The sequence below is a fragment of the Cryptomeria japonica genome, chromosome 2, assembly GCF_030272615.1.
Source record: "Cryptomeria japonica chromosome 2, Sugi_1.0, whole genome shotgun sequence".
Classification (NCBI taxonomy): Eukaryota; Viridiplantae; Streptophyta; class Pinopsida; order Cupressales; family Cupressaceae; genus Cryptomeria; species Cryptomeria japonica.
Window position 1 is genome coordinate 146392063 of NC_081406.1, and position 19803 is coordinate 146411865.

A 19803-nucleotide genomic window follows, 5' to 3' on the forward strand; every position below is an offset into this window, starting at 1 on the left:
TGAATTTGAACCGAGAATAGTAAAAGAGGCATTTAATAGTGAAGATTGGATAAATGTTATGACAAAAGAGATTGATCAAATCAAGAAGAATGACACATGGACACTAATCCAAAGACCAAAGGACAAAAATGTAATCGATACAAAGTGGATTTTCAGAAACAAGCTAAATGAAAAAGGAGAGGTCATTCAAAACAAAGCAAGACTAGTTGGCAAAGGTTATGCTCAAGAAGAAGGAATTGATTATGGTGAAACTTTTTTACCTGTTGCTAGACTGGAAGGAGTAAGAACATTGTTGGCCTATGCTGCTTTCAAAAACTTCAAGGTATATCAAATGGATGTCAAATCTGCATTTCTGAATGAAATACAAGAAGAAGAAGTTTTTATTGAACAACCTGAAGGATTTGTTGAAGACAATAATAAAGATTAGGTATGTAAATTGAACAAAGCTTTATATGGTTTGAAACAAGCACCTACAACATGATATGAAAGATTGCACTCTTATTTGATTAAGATTGGTTTTATAAGGACAAGTGAGAACAACAACATGTACATGAAGAATGATGAAAATGGAATACTGATCTCAGCCATATTTGTTGATGATATTATATTTTGTGGAAATGACTCTTTATGCAAGAACTTTGGAAATGAAATGAGCAAAGAATTTGAGATGTCATTAATCGGTGAGATAAAGTATTTTATAGGTTTATAGATACTGCAAATGAAAAATGAGATTTTCATTACTCAATCCAAGTACATAAAGGAAATCTTGAAGAAATTTGGAATGGAGGATTCAAAACCAGTAAGTACTCCTATGACTACCAACTATAAATTATCAAAGAATGATGAATCTGCATCTGTTGATGAGACACTTTACCGATCCATGATTGGAAAGCTACAATATGTTGTTCACAATAGACCAAACATAGCACATGCAGTAGGTATAGTTGCAAGATTCTCTGCAGATCCTAAGGAAACACACATGACAACAATCAAAGAATTTTTAGATACTTGAAAGGCACTAAGGATTATGGCTTAGTATATCAGAAAGGAAATGATTTTGATTTAAAAGTTTATACTGATGCTGATTGGGTAGACAACATTGATGACAAAAAAAGAACAAGTGGAGGAGCTTTCTTTTTAGGAGAAAGACTAGTGAGTTGGCTTAGCAAGAAACAAGGATGTGTTTCACAGTTAACAGCAAAAGCTAAATATGTTGCTGCAGCACTGAATTGTACCAACATTGCATGGATCAAACAACTGTTGGAAGGTATAAATGAGAAAGTTACCAAGCCAGTAACTATATTCTGTGACAATACTAGTGCCATTAATATTTCAAAAAACCCTATTATGCACTCTAAGACAAAGCACATCTCTATCAAATATCATTATCTTAGAGAAGAAGCTCAAGAGAAGAAAGTGGTGTTGGAGTATGTTAACACAAAGGAACAAATAGTAGATATCTTCACCAAGCCACTACCAAGGAACACTTTTGAATATCTCAGAATTAAGTTAGGGGTCCTACCCCTATCTTCTACTCACTGATCGAGTTCGGTGAAAGCATCAATCCGATGACTCTATTGAATATCTTTTAGGAGTTGATGTTGCATTACACACTTTAGGATGTTTTCTAAAGGTGTACAAGAATTATTACAGGAAACAATACAAGGAATATGAATTAAAGGCAAAATGCTCTAACTGAGACTCAGTTGATACCTAACAGCATGATATCACTTGACACAGAAAGAAATTATATTTTAGTTATTTATTTTTTGGCATTGTTGTCAAAGGGGAAGAAGACTAATATCAGAGGAGAAGACTATGAGAAGACTGACTGAAGATTGGAAAGAAGACTGAAAAAAGAGGAGAAGTCTAATGTATGGGGGAGAGCATTTCAACATTTCAGAATCACAGCAATCCGAATCTTTTAAGGCCAAATCAATTGGTTTTGCCATCAATGCCAAAGGGGGAGATTGTTGGCAATATTGCATTATAACAGACAATGAAAGATTGTTGGCATTTCATAAGGATATTGAGAAGGTTGTTGATGATTATGGATATAACTGATTAAAGATGTCTACTGTCTTGATATTATTATTTTGTCATTGATGTCAAGAAATTGATTTTCTAATTCAGTATGATGTTGCCATATCTTGAGAAGTATGATTTAAAGAATATAAAGATGTCAGTAAAAGACACAAGAAAGAATATGATGAATAAAGGGGATGAATAAGGTATTCAATGGGCAACTACTACCAAGTTAGACAATGATGAGATCATGATGTTTAGATTGTTTTAACATCATACATATGTTGTAAATTGTAAAGGTTAATACTATACTATGTTACCAAGCAAAGAACCTAGTCGGTAAACCCAAAGGATCCTAGTCAGTAAACCCTAAGGTTATCGCTATCGGTTAATGAAGGCGGAATGTCTACCGAGTGAAGTTTAGTATTCACCGAGTTATAACCGAGTTGCTACTGAGTTGTAACTGAGCTATAACATAATGCATTAAATGTTTGCATGCGTTATTTAACAAAGGAAGCTGATGAGGTAGAACTGATTAAATGATTGGTGAGCCGTGGATGAAGTTTGTTAATGAATATAAGGCAATGGAAAGTTGGCATGAACATCTACAGCACAGATTGAACCGCAATACCCTGGCACAAGTTCCAAGAAATGTATGCAAGTTTCAAGGCGGGGTAAAATGTTTTCAGATTGAAAGGTGCATTGAACCTGGACAAGATTGAAGATGTGATGGCTATGATTGATCATGGGAAATGTGATCAAGGAGATTAAGTGGTTACCTAATTGTTTATAAATAGGAAACTGTTGATAAACAATGTATGCGGGCAAGTGTATGCACAGGGATGCTACATAGTGATTACCGAGCACAGAAGCTTGAAGACCTATTTGAATAACAGAGTATAGAAGCCCAGCAGATAGACAAGATTAGTTCTATGTCTAGATTATATTGAACAAATAGGAATCCGCTTTAGCATTTTAGATGTGAAGTTGTAGATAGAGTTTTATTACTGTTATTTTGTGAAAGTGACAGAAAATCTCTTAATCGAGTGTACTTAACAGTCTTATTTGTAAAACCCTTCTAGCAAGGTGACATTCTGATTGAGTGTTTGAAATCCTTTAACAAGGTCACTTCTAACAAGGTGAAGATCCTAACAGATTTGAGGGAAATGCCTTAACCGGGTCACATCTAGCAATGTGTTTGTAATCTTTAACAGGATTTACTTTTAACCAAGCATACTCTAGAAGAGTATATTTCTTAGGGGGTTTGAAATCCCATAGTGGTTTTTCACTATTTGGGTTTCCATGTTAAATCTGGTGTTATGAGGTTTATGATGTTTATATGCTTTTGAATTTGCATGTTTGACAGTTTTGGTTATATTACTGATATATATGTTACCGAGGTTGAATCTAATGTTTTTATGGAATATTAAGTTTGTATGATTCACCCCCCCCCCCTCTCATCTTATTGGCTATTGGATATGTACTTATATTAAGTATCAGAACTATCAACTTCATTCCTTCGAGCAGTTTATTGGAGAATAAACAAGTGGTCGAGAGACAATGAAGATGGTGATGGATGCATTTGGGATATTGATGTAGAGGAATTAGAGGTGAAACTAAAAATAGAAAATAGACTTGCAACTGGTCAAGGTGATATAACACATGGTGGGACTCAAAATCATGTCTCTAAAGTGATAGGAGGGGTCGTGTCTTCAAGGTTACAAGAGCAACACAGAGAAACCAATCTCCATTTCCTGGGCACACTGATCTTAGGGTTAATTTGATATTATAGAGACTCTAAATACAATAAAAAATCCAACTTAAAAGGTCCCAAAGTCATTCACAATGTCCTTCCCTTAGACTGTCCTATTAGGCCTACTAGTCCTACTTTTGGGGTTTTTGGGCAGCAATGTTTGAACCATAGGTCATAAACACAAAAAAAACTTTTTAAGGATACCCTTTTTAGGTTTATACAACATATCTCAAATTAGCCTAGGGTTGTTTTGGATAAAATAGGTTAAAAAAATTGTTATCCTTATTTTTAAGGGGCAATTAGGTCACTTTTACAAAGAAGATACCTCAAAAATTTACACAAACACCAAGAAAATGGTTCCAGAAAATTTATTCTCCAAACCACCAATTCCACCAACTTTTGGTTCCCGAGAATTCAAATTTATCTCAGACCTACTTCAACCCTTATTCTCATGCTTACTTGGCCTAACACGTGATGATGTTAGGCAATCGATGCTTCATTTCTATCCCAAAACACATCTGCTGCAAAAATGATTGAAAAACAAATTTAAGGACCTCAACACCTACCATCCCTCTAAATTTAGGCTTCAAATCTTAGTGGGATGGTGAGATCTCTTCATTTGTTTGTAGCAACCCTCAAAACAAGGGTTTCGGACCCACTTTCAGAAAAATGTTTGTATCGGGCTTAAAACTCAATGAAATTCAACAAATTTGATATAAAAAGAAAGATGATTTATAGGGATAGAAAATTAATTTTGTCTCATACCTTCATCTGATTGTACAAAAAAGTTATGAACAAAGTAACAACATTGTAGAAAATCTGCAAGAAAATCTCTTCAAGTTTTTATTGATTTCTTTCTCCAAACTTCACATATAGCAACAAAAACCACTCCCCGACCCAAGGGAGGATTTTTATACATGCCATGATCATTTAAAATGGTTATAACCATATTTTTAACTTGGTTAACCATTGGGATTACAATTTGATAATGTTGCTTGACAACTTGTAAAAGTTGCAAGCAACTTTTACATTTTGTGACACGATTTTACCAAATGAATTCAATCCCACCAAAAACCTTTCCAACATGCTAGAAATGAATCCAAGACACAAGTTACATAAATTTCATCCATTATTAACACATTTGAGTGATTTTACTATCATTGACCCAACTAGGACCTTATAGGTTTTTATGGCAACAATTGGCATCAGAGGCCTTACAATTGATTTGAAATGATTGATAAAGACTACAAATTGAACTCAAACATTACATAATGATCTCAAGAACCCTTATTACATAAATAATGATCTGTCATGACCTTATTCCCATCTAGACATGACATGAAACTTGGCATGACTCATAATGACTTTATAGAAGCATATTACCACCTAAGTGCTCCTGCACCAAACAACCCCCTAAAGAAGAAATCATGTCCCATGAGTACCACCATACTCCAAGCTTGCTTCCATTGGAATCCTTGTACACCTGCAAAAAAAGAATACAAACACATATTAGATGTAATGGGATGAAATTTTGTTGCCATCTTTATTTCACATTTCAATCTGCCATGTGGTACTTGTAGCATTTAAAGAGAATCATGGGTGTTTTGTCTATTAGCTTATTCATTTTATATGCATAAAATGTTGCAGCTTCCAACTATTAGAAAAGATTATATTTGCATATTTAACTTGTACAATGGGTGAAACATTTGGATAAATTTTCAGTAGAAATTCACATCTAACAAATAATATTTCATTAAAGGAGGGCAATCAGAAAAAATCCTATGTTAGTATTAGTAAGTGTTAGAAAATAATGTATAATATAGATTAATTAATAATGATTAATAAATAGAAAATTAATATAATATTGTTAATTTATTTTAGTTGTTAGTTAGGTGTTAGTTATTTGTTTTAGGTAGTTAGAAGTTAGTTACTTTTATAAGGTCATGGCAATTTAATATCTTGGTAGATTTGAGCTTGTCTCAATTTGTCAACTAATCAAATATTTTAACTTCCAAGAATAAATTTAGTTACTTGTAAGAGAATCACCCATACTACCCCAAGAAATCAACATGACTTTAGTAATATTTGATGGAATGAGATGATCAACAACCAACTCCTTAATAGCCATAGGCAAAACATAAGCCTTAAAATCAATGTCAATCTTAAAACCCATAACTATGAGAAGTTCATGATTCATATTCTTCCACTAGGAGGAGAAACATGAAACCTTCAAGCATGGACAAAATATCACACCAATACCAATAGAAAAGTACTATTGACACCAAAAATGAATTGTTTCATAATGAAAAGATTGAGTCCACAAATTATCATCAACTTACAAAAATACCAAGAATTCTTTCTCTTTCTTGCATCTCTATTTGCAGATTATTAAAGAAACCCCTATATAAATAATTCTAGGAGGTAGTGTCATCTTTGAAACTTTTGATATGACTTCTAATCTATGCACCTACTAGTAAAAAATTGTTTCACTGCTTTCCTTTAATACCAGAATATTCATTCAAAAATAGGAAGGCTAAGAAAATGATCAATGAACCAAACCTGAAATTATATTTTGTATTCTTTGTCCTCTTCAAGCTTTCAAATAGTTGCACCCTCAGTGACTCACATAACTCAAAATTCACTCCTTCACCATCAAATATGTTGTGACTGAAATTACTGGTTGTGGATACTTCTCTATTTCAATAGTAGATTTTATATGTGATTCTCTTTGATGCATACCAGACACTCGGGTCCATAATATTTTCAACTATCATACTTCTGTTGTCAAACTTTAAACCAATTATTTTTGTAAATGGTGTATTCTTTACTACCTTCATCATTGGAAGAGGTCTAGTGACACACATTTTGGTCAATTCCTTAATATAATCCTTTGTAATGCTATATAGTTTGTCCATATACATGCATGTAGTCATCACGAATCTTGCTCAATATTATTGTGATCCAATAATGGTCATAGCTGAAATTAGGGAAGTCCTTTCAAATGTCCATCGTTTATCTACAATGTTCTTGTATTCTATCTTGTAGGTTTAATATTCCTTAATCAATTCTTGCCACAACTCTTCAAATCCCAAATGATTGATCTCTATCAAAGGCACATGTATGTAAGCTCTAATGTCCTCTATACGCATGATATCCATGGGAACCTTTGAAAATCCACCATCTTTATCCTTTTCTCCAACCTCAAATGGATATGTCTTGAATTTCAGCCTTGGATGCATAGAAGCATCAGGAAAAATGGGAGTAGTCATGATAGGACACCTTCTATATTTCAAAAACATTGTCAGTGAAGGAAATTTTGAAATACTTGAGAACATAGATGCACGGGTTTGCACAAACCTCAAATTGCTTCACTAGTAGGATTTCAAATTGTCAATTCCCAAGTCATCGTAGTGAATACATGAGCTTGAGTGATTTTGATGAAGGAAGAATCTAAATTTAACTTATTCGATTATTCCCTAACATTCTTCTTTTAGTGCCCCAGACAAGTTAGGTAAATCTTGTAAATTCTTCCTTGTTCCTGAGCTCCCCAATCACTTGAATGCATTGAATGGGGTCATAATAGAACAAGCATGACATATTTACAATTCTCATCACCCTAATGAATCTTGCATTAAATTTTCTTCAACTTTAGCATTTTTTTTCCTATGTCAAATAACAACATGTATAACCCTTTGTAATCCTCCATAAGAACAACATTTGGTTCAAAAATTGCACCAAAGGTTTTAATATTACTATAGTGTTGGAGTTTGTTGGATATGGTTGGTCATTGCTGCTGCTAGGATATGTTGTTTTCATTGATGTCAACATATTGTTGTGATTTATTCCAGCTTGATTGGGAAGATTTTCTAATCCGGTTTTGTAGTTTGGTTTTGCTAATCATTGTTTTGCAGAGGTTGATATTTCCTCCGATATATTCTGGTGTGATCAAATCTTGTGCTGAGACTTTGGGATATTGTTTGGGATGATCTTGTGTATCTTCATTTCAGATGGTTCATGATTTGGTTCTCTGCAAGTTATCTTTCTTCGTGACAGTTGCAGATTGGTTGTGTTCTTGAGCTTCTAGATGTTGACCAATGAAGATTTGAAAAGAGGTGTTGATACAACTGTTCTAGATGGTTCTAACATTCTTGTTGGTGATTCCTAGTCATGTCCTATTTTTTTTGGTGATCCACATTGATCATTATGCATATTTTTGGTGTTTTTCATCAAACAGTATTGATTTTTGTGTTATGTAGTATTTCTAGTGGTGTAGTGTGTTGCAGTTGTTCTTAGCGTGATTTCCACTAGAGTTGATCATTTGGGAATTTGAATTAGGACCATACTATGATATGTAAATCATTATATTGGTCTGGTGGTTGATCTTTGTATTGTGTGATGTAATTTTGTAATTAAGGGTTGAGGGTTTAGCCAACCTTGTTATTGAAAGGTTGATGAATTGTATATATAGGTGAGTTATTCATTTAGTTTGGGTGTCAGTATTGTGTCTGCATTATTAGAGAGTGGTGTATGTGTGAACAAGTGATTTATCATTCGGTATTGAGTTTGAGGAGAGTTTGGTTTTGTAGAGAAGACAACTGTATTTAACTGGAACTGTAATTAGGCTTTTGGAGATGCTATCCTTTTAGTTCACTTCTTCTAGATTTTAGTCTGAATTATATTATAAGTCAGTGAGACTTCCCTGAGGGTTATAGCCTCCTAGGAAAATATCTTTTGAGTAGTGAGATCTAGGAAGTGTGCCTAAATGCATGTGCATTCCCCATTGTAATATTTTCACATACTACTGCAAAGTATAATCTTACCATGGGTAGGTTCCCATCGTGGTTTTTTTCTTAACCGGGGTTTTTCATGTTAAAAATCTTGGTGTTGTGTGTTGCGTCGTTAATTTACTTATCTGTTCATTGTTGTAATCTATTAGATTTGTTGTTGTACTTAAATTTTTATATTCCAGTGAAGACTGATTCACACCGCCCCCTCTTAGTCTTCCTTCTTAGCTACTGCTAACAATTAGACCCTTATGATCATGACTTATTTGACCAATATACTAAACATTTCAACATATGTGCTTTATTTGAGAATAGATAAAATTTGTAGACATAACTCTCCCTCTTAGGCACTACTATTTCATTTAGTTTTCAGAAGAACCCACTACACCATCCTTAGGTGCAGATCCATTCTTCTCTTCACTTTCTTCCTTGTTATCTAACTTTTTGATCCATGTCTCTTGCATCTTCTTTCTTTCATATTCTATGTAAATCTTCTCTTTGGAATATAGACACTTGTATACTTTTGTTTCCAAAACTTGGAAACATGTTTTTATTTATTACAATTATAACAAGTAGGACCATGTTGTGGACCATTTCCACTCCATCTTACATTATATGTGCACTTAATATCCTTGTGACCAAATTTGTTACATGCAAAATAGTAACTATTGAAGGATTGAGCATTTCTATCATTATTTATATTCAGGAGACCATTCCTTATCATTCTAATTTTGCACTCATTAGCTTTATGTCTAAATTCATTTTAAGATTTACCATTAAATAGTTAAGGTATTAAGGAACTAAATAAGTTCTAATTAACCTTTCTTTTGTTAACAAGTCTTGATTCCAATGGTTAGAATGAACCAGAGGAAAACTGCGAGGGGGGGGGTGAATCATTTTTTCACAAGTTAAACAATTAATGCAGATTATAAACTTTCTAGCAGAGCAATATAACATCAGGATAGAGAAAGATAAAGCATAAAACCACACAAAACATAACACCAATAATTTTGATGTGGAAAACCCAGTTAAGGGAAAACCCATGGTGGGAAACCCTACCCATAGTCAGATAATACTTCTGCAACAATATGTGAAATATTACAATGGGGATTGCACTTGCAATCAGGCCAACCACCTAGAGCTCATTGGTCAACACAAATGGGAAGTCTCACTGACTTACATAAACATCATTCTACAATCCAGAAGAAATAAACTGTGGAAATAGATTCTCTTAATGCTTGATTACAGTTCTAGTTAAGCATAGATGCCTGCCCTACAACACCAAAATTTCCTCAAACCCTTTGCTGAATGATGTATCCTTGTTTGCACATAAAACTTTATCTAATAATGCAGGCATAACCATCCATATAAATTACATGAATATATCACCTATATATATAGATCATCAACCTTGATAAGCAAGGTTAGCTAAACCCTGGACCCATAACTCATAATTGCATAAGTTACATCACAATATACCACTGAACCAATATTATAATTTACATTACATAGCATGGACCTAATTCAAATTCATAAATAATTATATCCACCGAAAATCACGCCAAGGCCAAATGTAGCACGCAACTCCAACCGGTAGAAACCCTTAGTGTCAATAACACAGAATAACCAACCGAACCCAAATAGGATAACCAAATTAGCACGCCAGCCAATGTGAAGCCACCAATCAATTAGGACATGATCAAGAACACCATCAACATGCTAGGAACTAGTTCTAGAAGCCATATCAAAACCACTTAACCCTTTCATCAAATATCATCAACCGGTACTGTCAACCAGGACCAAGAATATCAACTAGCAAACTAGAATGTAAACAATAGCTTTCAGAGCACCAAATCATGAACCAACTAAATATGACAAGCATATAATCATCTTGAACAACCATCCAAAACCAAATCCAAAAATCTGATCATACTGGATTAGAATCTCATAAAACCTTAGCCAAAACCAAGTCAAACTAGAACATGTCCAACTAGAGCACAGTGTTGACATTAATGACAACACATAATCAATTCCTACATAATGCCAAGAGTCTCCCCCTTTGGCATTGATATAAACACTAAATGTGAAAAACATGCAAGTGCCAAGGAATGCCAACAATCTCCCGAACAATCTCCAAAACTAGAATATGATTTAATTTTTTTCACATGAAAACCTCTACCCCTTTGACATCAATGACAAAGGGCTGATGCTAAACCAAAGAGCTAATTACTCCCCCTGAGCAACAACATTATTCTTTTCAACCCAGACCAGAATATATTTCTGATAAGCTCATTAGATTGATGCATCCCTTCATCTCTAAGTCTCTTCTGGAGGGGTGGTGAACCCCAACTGATCTCTAAGATATTTAAAATTATCTTTAGGAAATGGTTTTTGTTAGAATATCTACAATTTGTTCCTTATTGGGCACATATACAAATCTGACTTCCTTTGCTTCAACCTTTTCCTTCAAGAAATTATACCTTATAGATATGTGTTTTGATTTGGAATGAAATACCAGATTCTTTGACATATCAATAGAAATTGTATTATCATAGTGAATAATAATACCTACTCATCATAACTTACCCTTATATCCTTCAACATTTGCTTCATCCATAAGATCTGAGTGCAATTAGTTGTAGCAGCTACATATTCAGCTTCAACAGTAGATGACGAAGTGCATGATTATTTCTTGCTAAGCCATGAGACCAATTTCTTCCTAAGAAGGAATGCACCACCTGTAGTGCTCTTCCAGTCATCAACATCTCCTACCCAATCTAAATTTATATAAGCACATAATTTGAAATCATCATCCTTTGGATACCATAACCCATAATCTATTGTTCCTGCCAAATATTTAAATATCCTTTTAACAACAATATCATGACTTTCTCTTGGATCTAACTAAAATTTAGAAGCAATGCAAACAACATTCATTATATCCAATCTGGTCTGAGTTAAGTACAATAATCCACTAATCATTTATTTTTATCTAGATGATTTCACTCTAGGAGATTCATCTTCCTTTGACAATTTGCAATCGGTTATCATAGGGGTTCCAACAAGTTTTGAGTTTTTAAGTCCAAATTTCTTTAGAAATTATTTCACATATTTACTTTGACAAATGAAAATACCTTTATCAGTTTGAGTGATTTGCAAACCTAAGAAAAATTTCATCTCTCCAATCATAGACATTTAAAATTCATTCTTCATGTCATAAGCAAATTTCATGCATAGACTTTCTTCTCCTCCAAAAATGATATTGTCGCAAAATACTTCAATGATCAATATGTAATCAAGGTCAATCTTATAATATAAGTTGATATCAACATTACCTTTGCTAAAATTGAGCTTTGAAAGATACTATATCCAATCTAGCATACCACGCTCTAGGGGCTTGTTTCAATCCATATAAAGCTTTCTTCGATCTGCAAACCATATCCTTGTCCTTTGATAATAAAAATCCATCAGGCTTCTCAATGTAGACTTCTTCTTCAAGATCTCCATTTAGAAAGGCAAATTTGACATCCATTTGATATACCTTGTAGTTCTTGTGTGCAACATAGGCAAAAAATAGTCTTACTGCTTCAATCCTTGCAACTAGAGCATAGGTCTCATCATAATCAATTCCTTCTTGTTGTGAGTAACCTTTGCAAACCAATCTATCTTTGTTTCTTACAACCTGACCTTCTTCATTTAATTTGTTTCTGGAAACCCATTTAGTTCCAATAACATTTTTATCTTTAGGCATATGAACCAATTCCCATGTATTATTCTTTTCTATCTTATTTAATTCCTTTTCCATTACTTTCATCCAACTCTCATCTTTACATGTTTCAATAAATGATTTTAGTTCAGTTTGAGAAATTAAACATACCTCTTCAGTGGCTAACCTTCTTCTTGTCATCACACCTTTCCTCTTATCTCCAATGATTTGATCATCAGAATGATTTAGCTTTACATATTTCAAAGTCTTTGGATTATCTTGACTTTCTGACTCTTTATTCTCTTCAATAGTTACTATGGAATTGTTTGATGTTACCGGAGCAACTAGATCAATTCTTTTATCTAATTCTTGCACTAATGTTTCTAATCTAATAATTTCATCTTCCGGTTCATAATCATATGACCTGTTCTTATTGTTGCATTTCTCATCCACTTTGACATTTATTATTTACATTATCCTTTGCAATCTTTTGTTATAACATCTATATGCATCATATCTTCTGATATAGCATTTACTTCCAAAAATTCTAAAATACCTGATAGTGGGAGTATGGCCAAGCCAAAATTCATAAGGAGTCTTACGGGTATCAAATTTTATGTGTACTTTGTTGAAAGTATAGATAGTAGTATTGACAACTTCTCTCCAATAAATATTAGGCAACTTGGATTCCACCATCATTGTCCTTGCAGAATCTAAGATAGTTATGTTCTTCCTTTCCACTATTCCATTTTGTTGTGGAGTTCTAGGTTTCAGATAATTGTCTTTTGATTCCATGTTTCTCACAAAAGTTGTTGAACTCACTGGATGTAAACTCACCACCCTGATTTGATCTTAAGCATTTTATCTTTAATCTTGTTTGTGTCTCAACCATAGCTTTGAATATTTTAAATTTCTCAAGAGCTTCCGATATTTCTTTCAAAAATGCAACCCACGTCATTCTAGAGTAATCATCAATAAGCAACATAAAGTATCTATCACCTTGAAAATTTTTAGTCCTTGCCAGTACACACAGATCAATATGAATAAGATCAAGAATTTCATTAGATATATGATGTATGCTTTTGAAAGAAGTCCTAACTTGCTTACCCATTTGATATTCTATACATACCGAATTATGAGGCTTGATGATCTTGGGAAAATCTCAGACAGCCTGGCTGAACTAATCTTCACTATGAAATCAAACTTCATGTGATACATCCTTTTATGCCATAGCCAACTTTCATTAATCTGAGAAATCAAGCAAGCCTTCTCACTAGAGTTCAAATGAAAGATATTTCCTTTGTTCTGAGTTCTGGATGCAATTTCCAATCCAGATCTATTGATAATCTTGTGTTTTCCATCTTTGAATTGAAAATGAAATCCTCTATCCACCATCTGACCTACACTCAAAAGATTATGCTTCAAACCTTCAACAAAATAAACATTGTCAGTACTGTTCTTACCATCCAAGGATATTGTTCCTTTGCCTTTGATTTTGCATGCCTTGTTATCTCCAAATCTAACTAGTCCACCATCAAATTCTTGCAGAGTTAAGAATTTCCTCTTATCACCGATCATGTGATGTGATCAATCACTATCTATAACCCATTCATATTTCTCCTCAATTTTAGTAGCTAAAGGTTTCTCCTCAATATGACTTGTATCATTGATAGGTTCTAGAGATTCATCCTTGGTAGCAATAAAGACCCAATCTTTACCTGAGCTTCCATTACCAGATCCACTTATAGGTTCATCATCATCAGAATCACTAGACCAAAATCACCATTACCAGCATAGTAACATGATTTATCCTTATTTCATTTATATCTAGGTTTGATATCATATTCCAAATTAGGTCTATAATTCCTCATAAACTTCATGATTCCTAGTAGCTCTTTCAAGACATCTAGAAGAAAAATGACCAATCTTATTGCATGAAAAACATTTAAAGGAAAATTTTACTTCATACTTACTTCTAGTGTAGGAGCACCTCATCAATAATCTATTCATGACCCTAAGGATGAATACTAGGATAAGTGTGTCTTGTGTTTCATGTATGCAAATAAACCCCACCATGTAAGCCCATGTCACCAATTAGGCAATTTGAGAAGCCAATTGGGACAATGTGGTCAATAGGGGTAATAGACAGTCTATATTTGTATTTGATAGGTTTTAGACATGTTTCATGAGTTTTTGGTTCATCCATGTATGTGGATTCCAACCTTAGGGAGTATGAAAACATTTTGTGCAAAATTGCAAAAATGCAACTTTTGAGTACTAAAGTGCAACTTTTGAAAATCAGTTGGGGGAAGCCTTTCAATGGCTCCAACCTACTCCAAATTTGGTGGGAAACCATTGGAGATCTGTATAAGCCTTGTGGTCATGATTCCCAAGGTGGATGTTGTTGTAGTTGGAGTTTGTGAAGCAATAATACACAAAATACTTTAGTTTTCCCAGAAATTCTGAGTTTGTAGGAGTTGCACGTTCCCCTACGAATTGATTTATATCCCACCTTACATGGAATAGAAAGGGGGATGAAATATATTCCTTTTTGTGGTGGTCTAAGGTCTTAACTCTTCTAGAGTAGAGAGAACCCTCCATTGTTCTGTCTGTAACCCTAAAATTGAGGGTTTGGAGAGGGTTTTGAACAAAAATGGCTTTATCTTGCATTCTAGTCCATTAGAAGACACTTTCTTTGGAGGGATGTAGGATAAGCCTTTTTAATTTATTTTTTTCATATCTTGTTGTAGGGGAAACTTCCTTGTGTGGATAAAGGAGCAAGAGTAGGTAGGCATCTCTATGTGACTACCTAGGATACAATTTAGGAAGTCATCACAAGTTGTCATAGCGGTGGATTCCAGGCTTGCAACCCAAGAATTAGAAGTTTATCACTATCCCCCACATTCCCATAACATTTATTTTTCATTTGGTGTACTGATAAAGGTAGTTGCTTTGGAAAATAGGGCTAATTGCCCCTATTAGGTCTCTTAGCCTCTAAAGGGAACAGATCTTGTAATTCTAGATCTGGCCAAACCATTTTGGGGGTTAGTACAACTTCCAAAAGGGTGTCTGAAATGGTAATTTTTTTGTATGGGTGTGTGGAACATTTTTGAGTTAAGGTCATTTCTATTGCCAAATAGGGCTACAAGCCTAGGGGTTAGATTTCCAAAGAAGATATAAGGAATTGGTGCCCATAACCAAAACCAGGGTTTGAAAGAGTTCTTAGATGTCAAGTATTGACCAAATTCCAAATTTTTAAGAGTAAGAGTCATCGATAAGACATGTTTGAGGAGTTGAAGCCTTTTACTTATCTTGAGTAGGCCCAAGCTTAGTGAATGTGTGTGTAGTTTCTTCCAAGGTGTGGAGTCCTTCCTTGCAGGACTCTTGTAGTCATTTGAGGGGTCACTAGCCTAACCTTGGTTGGGTTTGTCCTTAGGAGTTTGGGTAGGGATCCACATCAAGTGGTATCAAAGCAAAGGAGTGTCCTTTGGAAGAGAAGGAGAAGACAAGATATTAGAAGAAGAAGGATCCCATGAGGCACCTTCAAGAATGACCAATGCGGAATTGAATGTCCTGGTGAAGAAGTAGATGGAAGAGAGTAGAGAAATTAGGTCTGAGAATCAAGCCTTGAGAAATGAGATGGATAGGTTGAAGGACAGAGTGGAGAGGGGAGAGAGAGACTCTAGACAAGAAGGGGATGAAGAGGAGATCCCTATGCAAGAAGAGCTAGAGGTACCTGCAGACCAGAGACCCCTGATGAGTGTCCTCAAGTCCATGGAGAGAAGAAAAATGAATGTGAAGATGGATCTGCCAGTATTTGCAGGCAAGATGGAGCCTGAAATAGTGATGGAGTGGATAGACTCTTTGGACAATTTTTTTTCAAAGTGAAGACATACCAGACCACTAGAGGGTGAAGATGTTTCAATCCAAAATGAAAGGAGCTGAACTGACTTGGTGGACTTTCATCAAAGATGAGAGGGTGAAAGAGGGAAAGAAAAGAGTGGATACATAGAAGAAGATGATGGCTTTGGTGAAAGAAGCCCATGTCCCAATGGACTATAATATCCAATTGTATAGGAGGAGATAGAATTTGAAACAAAAGGAGATGGACATGAGTTCTTATACCGAGGAGTTCATGAAGTTGTGTGTGAGGACCAAGGTGAAAGAGAGTGAAGTTGAGAAGGTGGTCGGATTTCTCAATGGGTTGAGGCTTACAATCCAAGAAGACTTGAATCTCCACACCCCGAAGATAGTCCAAAAGTGCTTTCAATTGGCACTCAAGGTGGAGGAGAAGTTGAAGAGAAGGCAGGAACAAAATGGAAGAGGTAAAGGGAGAAAACAAAGAGGAGGAAGAGGCCCTCTCAGAGGTAAAGGAAATGGTTTTGGATACCAGGGAGAATCTAACCAAGAAGGCAATAGAGGAGAGATAAGTTACAACCAAGGAGGGGGCTATAATCCAAGAGGGAGATTTAGGAGTAGAAGACCACCCTCTAGAGGAAGATCCCAAGGAAGAGGACCTCCTAGGTGTTACAACTACAACCAAGAAGGGAAAATGACCAATAGGTGTTTGGAGAAGGCTTCTATCTACATGGGAGAAAGGAGAAGCAATTTGGTGCAGGAATCTGATTGTGAAAGTGTGGCAAGTGCAAACACTTATTAAAGTGTCAATGTTCCTGATAGTTATGGCTATCCTAAAAGAGGAGAGGCTTTGATGATGAGGAGAGAAGTAACCACCATGAAGGTACCTGAGAAGGAGCCTACACAAAGGAAATCTCTTTTCAAAACCACTTGCAAGGCAGGAGGAAAGGTATGCAAGGTTCTAATAGACTCTGGATCCACTGAAAATTTTGTATCACTTGAGATGGTAGAAAAGATTAAGCTTAGAAAGCTTCCTCATCCTTACTTCTAGAAGGTTTCATGGCTCACCCAAGGGCAGCAAGTAGTGGTGAAAGAGCAGGCTTGGTGGAGTTTCATATTGGATCTTGCAAGGATAGATTGTTATTTAACATAGCCAAAATGGATGCATTCCATCTCTTGTTTGGGAGACCATGGCAACATGACTTGAAAGTTCATCATGATGGATTGAGAAACACCTACTCAATCACCAAGGATAGTAAGGTGATATATGGTGTAGGAGCACCTAAGGGTAAGCAAATACCCTTTGCAATTTTGGCAAGTTTGGCATAAGGACTGGCTCTAGTCCATTTGGTTGTTTGTAGGGAGCTTGGAGTGCATTTTGTCTTCATTTTGAAAGTTTTATTTTTTAGAAAGACTTACCCTGATGACACTGCCAACATGTGGAGTGCAACCATTGGGTATCAGAACAACAGGTTTTTACCCTACCCCAATGCTCAATGAGTATGCATAAGACCAAAGTGGAGCCATCGGATATAGGTAGGACTTTTCTCTACCTACCTCGATAACCCAATGAAGTCACTAGAGGGTTGGAGTGAGTGGAGTGAGTTCGAAGCATGACAATAGCTATCAGCAAGACTAGTTTTCATACTGTCGATAACTTGATGGGAAAGCATACCATTTGGAGCATGCATTCGGCTATTGACACAACATGTTTGGGAGCTACACCAAAGACTCGATGGAACAACATACTGTTGGGAGCGCGCCATCAGATATTGGTGGGAGTGTTTCGACGCTACGCCGATAACCCGATAAGAAGGTGCACGAGTTCTAAACTATCATCGATCATCGCAACAAATGTTTTGATGCTATCCTGATGACTCGATGTAAAAAGAAAGACAGTTACAGTAGGAAACTGATTGTGTCGAGTTCAATCTCATTTGTTAAGGATGATTCATGAGATGTCAAGGAGGATATAAAAGACCCAATGGGAATTTTTGTAAAGGGGTTAGAAGAAGGTCGGATTGGGATCGTCAGATATGTTGATTCCATAGGAACAAACATCTTTTGAATAGCAATGTGAAGATCATTTTTTGGTTTCTTTACTCAAAGTTCAATTTTGTTTGTAAACTGTAAATAATGGCTTAAATCTTTAAATGCTAGTGTAGATAAAGTAGATGTTACTTTTCTATGTTTTGTGAGTTCCAATTTTGAAGTCGTGCCAAGCTCGGCTCTGTAGATAAAGTTGTCTTTATGTTTTTGGTTTTCTGTTGGTTACAAGTAGTTAAACATGGCTCTGTCTTGATTCTCCATCATGGGATCCACATGACCATTGGAGGTTGTCAAGAAGAGCCAGCCATGTTACAGTAGAGTTCTATATGTAGAAGACCAGGGAATGGCATCAGCCATTTCAATAGATTGGCCCTAGGAGAGCTTGATGATATCCCAGCTAGGTATCAGAGACCAAGAGGAATCACTTGCAGGGTAGACCAGAGTCTAGGCTATTAAACTCAAACCTGGGGAAGACAGGATCAAAGGAAGAGAAGATCCAAGAATGAGGGGAAAACAACTTAGGAGAAGTTGTAGATATAATTAATGGTAGAGAAAACCCAACAAGATTTCTGGTGAGATCCAGTGAATTAGTGAGTTGGTGAATTTACGAAAGTGAATTCACAAAGAGAAGAGTAACAAACCTTGGTAGAGAGGATCTAGAGTGGGTTAGGGGAATAGAGAGGAGTATTCTCGAGGTTAGGCTAGGAAAAAGGCCTTGGAGTGAGTCAAGATGACTCAAGTAGTCTAGGGTCCTCCCTATCAGATTTGTATCAGAGCAAGTTAAAGACTTGGGGTGAAGAGTGCAAGACTGATCTAGTATCAGAAGGAGTAAAGATGGTGACCAATGTAGAATTGGCTAAGAAGGTCGAAGACCAAGAAGATGAAAACTGATTGCTCAAGGAAAAGTTGGAGCAGTTGGAGCAGAAACTAGGTGTAGTGGAAGTCAAGACAATAGAAGTGAGTGGGAAGATAGATGAGAAGGGTAAAATGGTGGCAATAGAGGATGAAGTCCCTACACCAGTCCCTGTTGTTGATCAAGAACCATTCTTGAAGGCTTTAAAGGCAATAAGTGGAAAATCTTTGGAAGGAGTACCATTGTTTACTGGCAAGATGGAAGCAAAATTGGTAATGGAATGGATAGAGGGAATGGAAAATCATTTTGAGTGTGAAGGTGTGAATGAGGCCCAAAAGGTTAAAGTGGCTAAGTCAAGAATGAGAGGTTCTATCGTTACTTGGTGGAATTTTATACAAAATGAGAGAGAGAGAGAGAGAGAGAGAGAGAGAGAGAGAGAGAGAGAGAGAGAGAGAGAGAGAGAGAGAGAGAGAAGGTAAGATCCCTATTTCTACTTGGAAAGGGATGGTAAGCAAAACCAGAGAGACTCATCTTCCTGAGGATTATGATGTGCAGTTACATAGGAAAAGACAAAACCTAAGGTAGAAGGAGTTAGATGTAAGTACCTACACTGAAGAGTTCCAGAAGTTGTGTCTACAGTCAAAAGTGATGGAGGATGAAACCATCATAGTAGCAAGATATCTTAACGGTCTGAGATGGAACATACAAGAGGAAATAAGTTTGTTGAGTCCAACTGCCTTTCACAAAATTTATTAGTTGGCCATGAAAGTAGAAG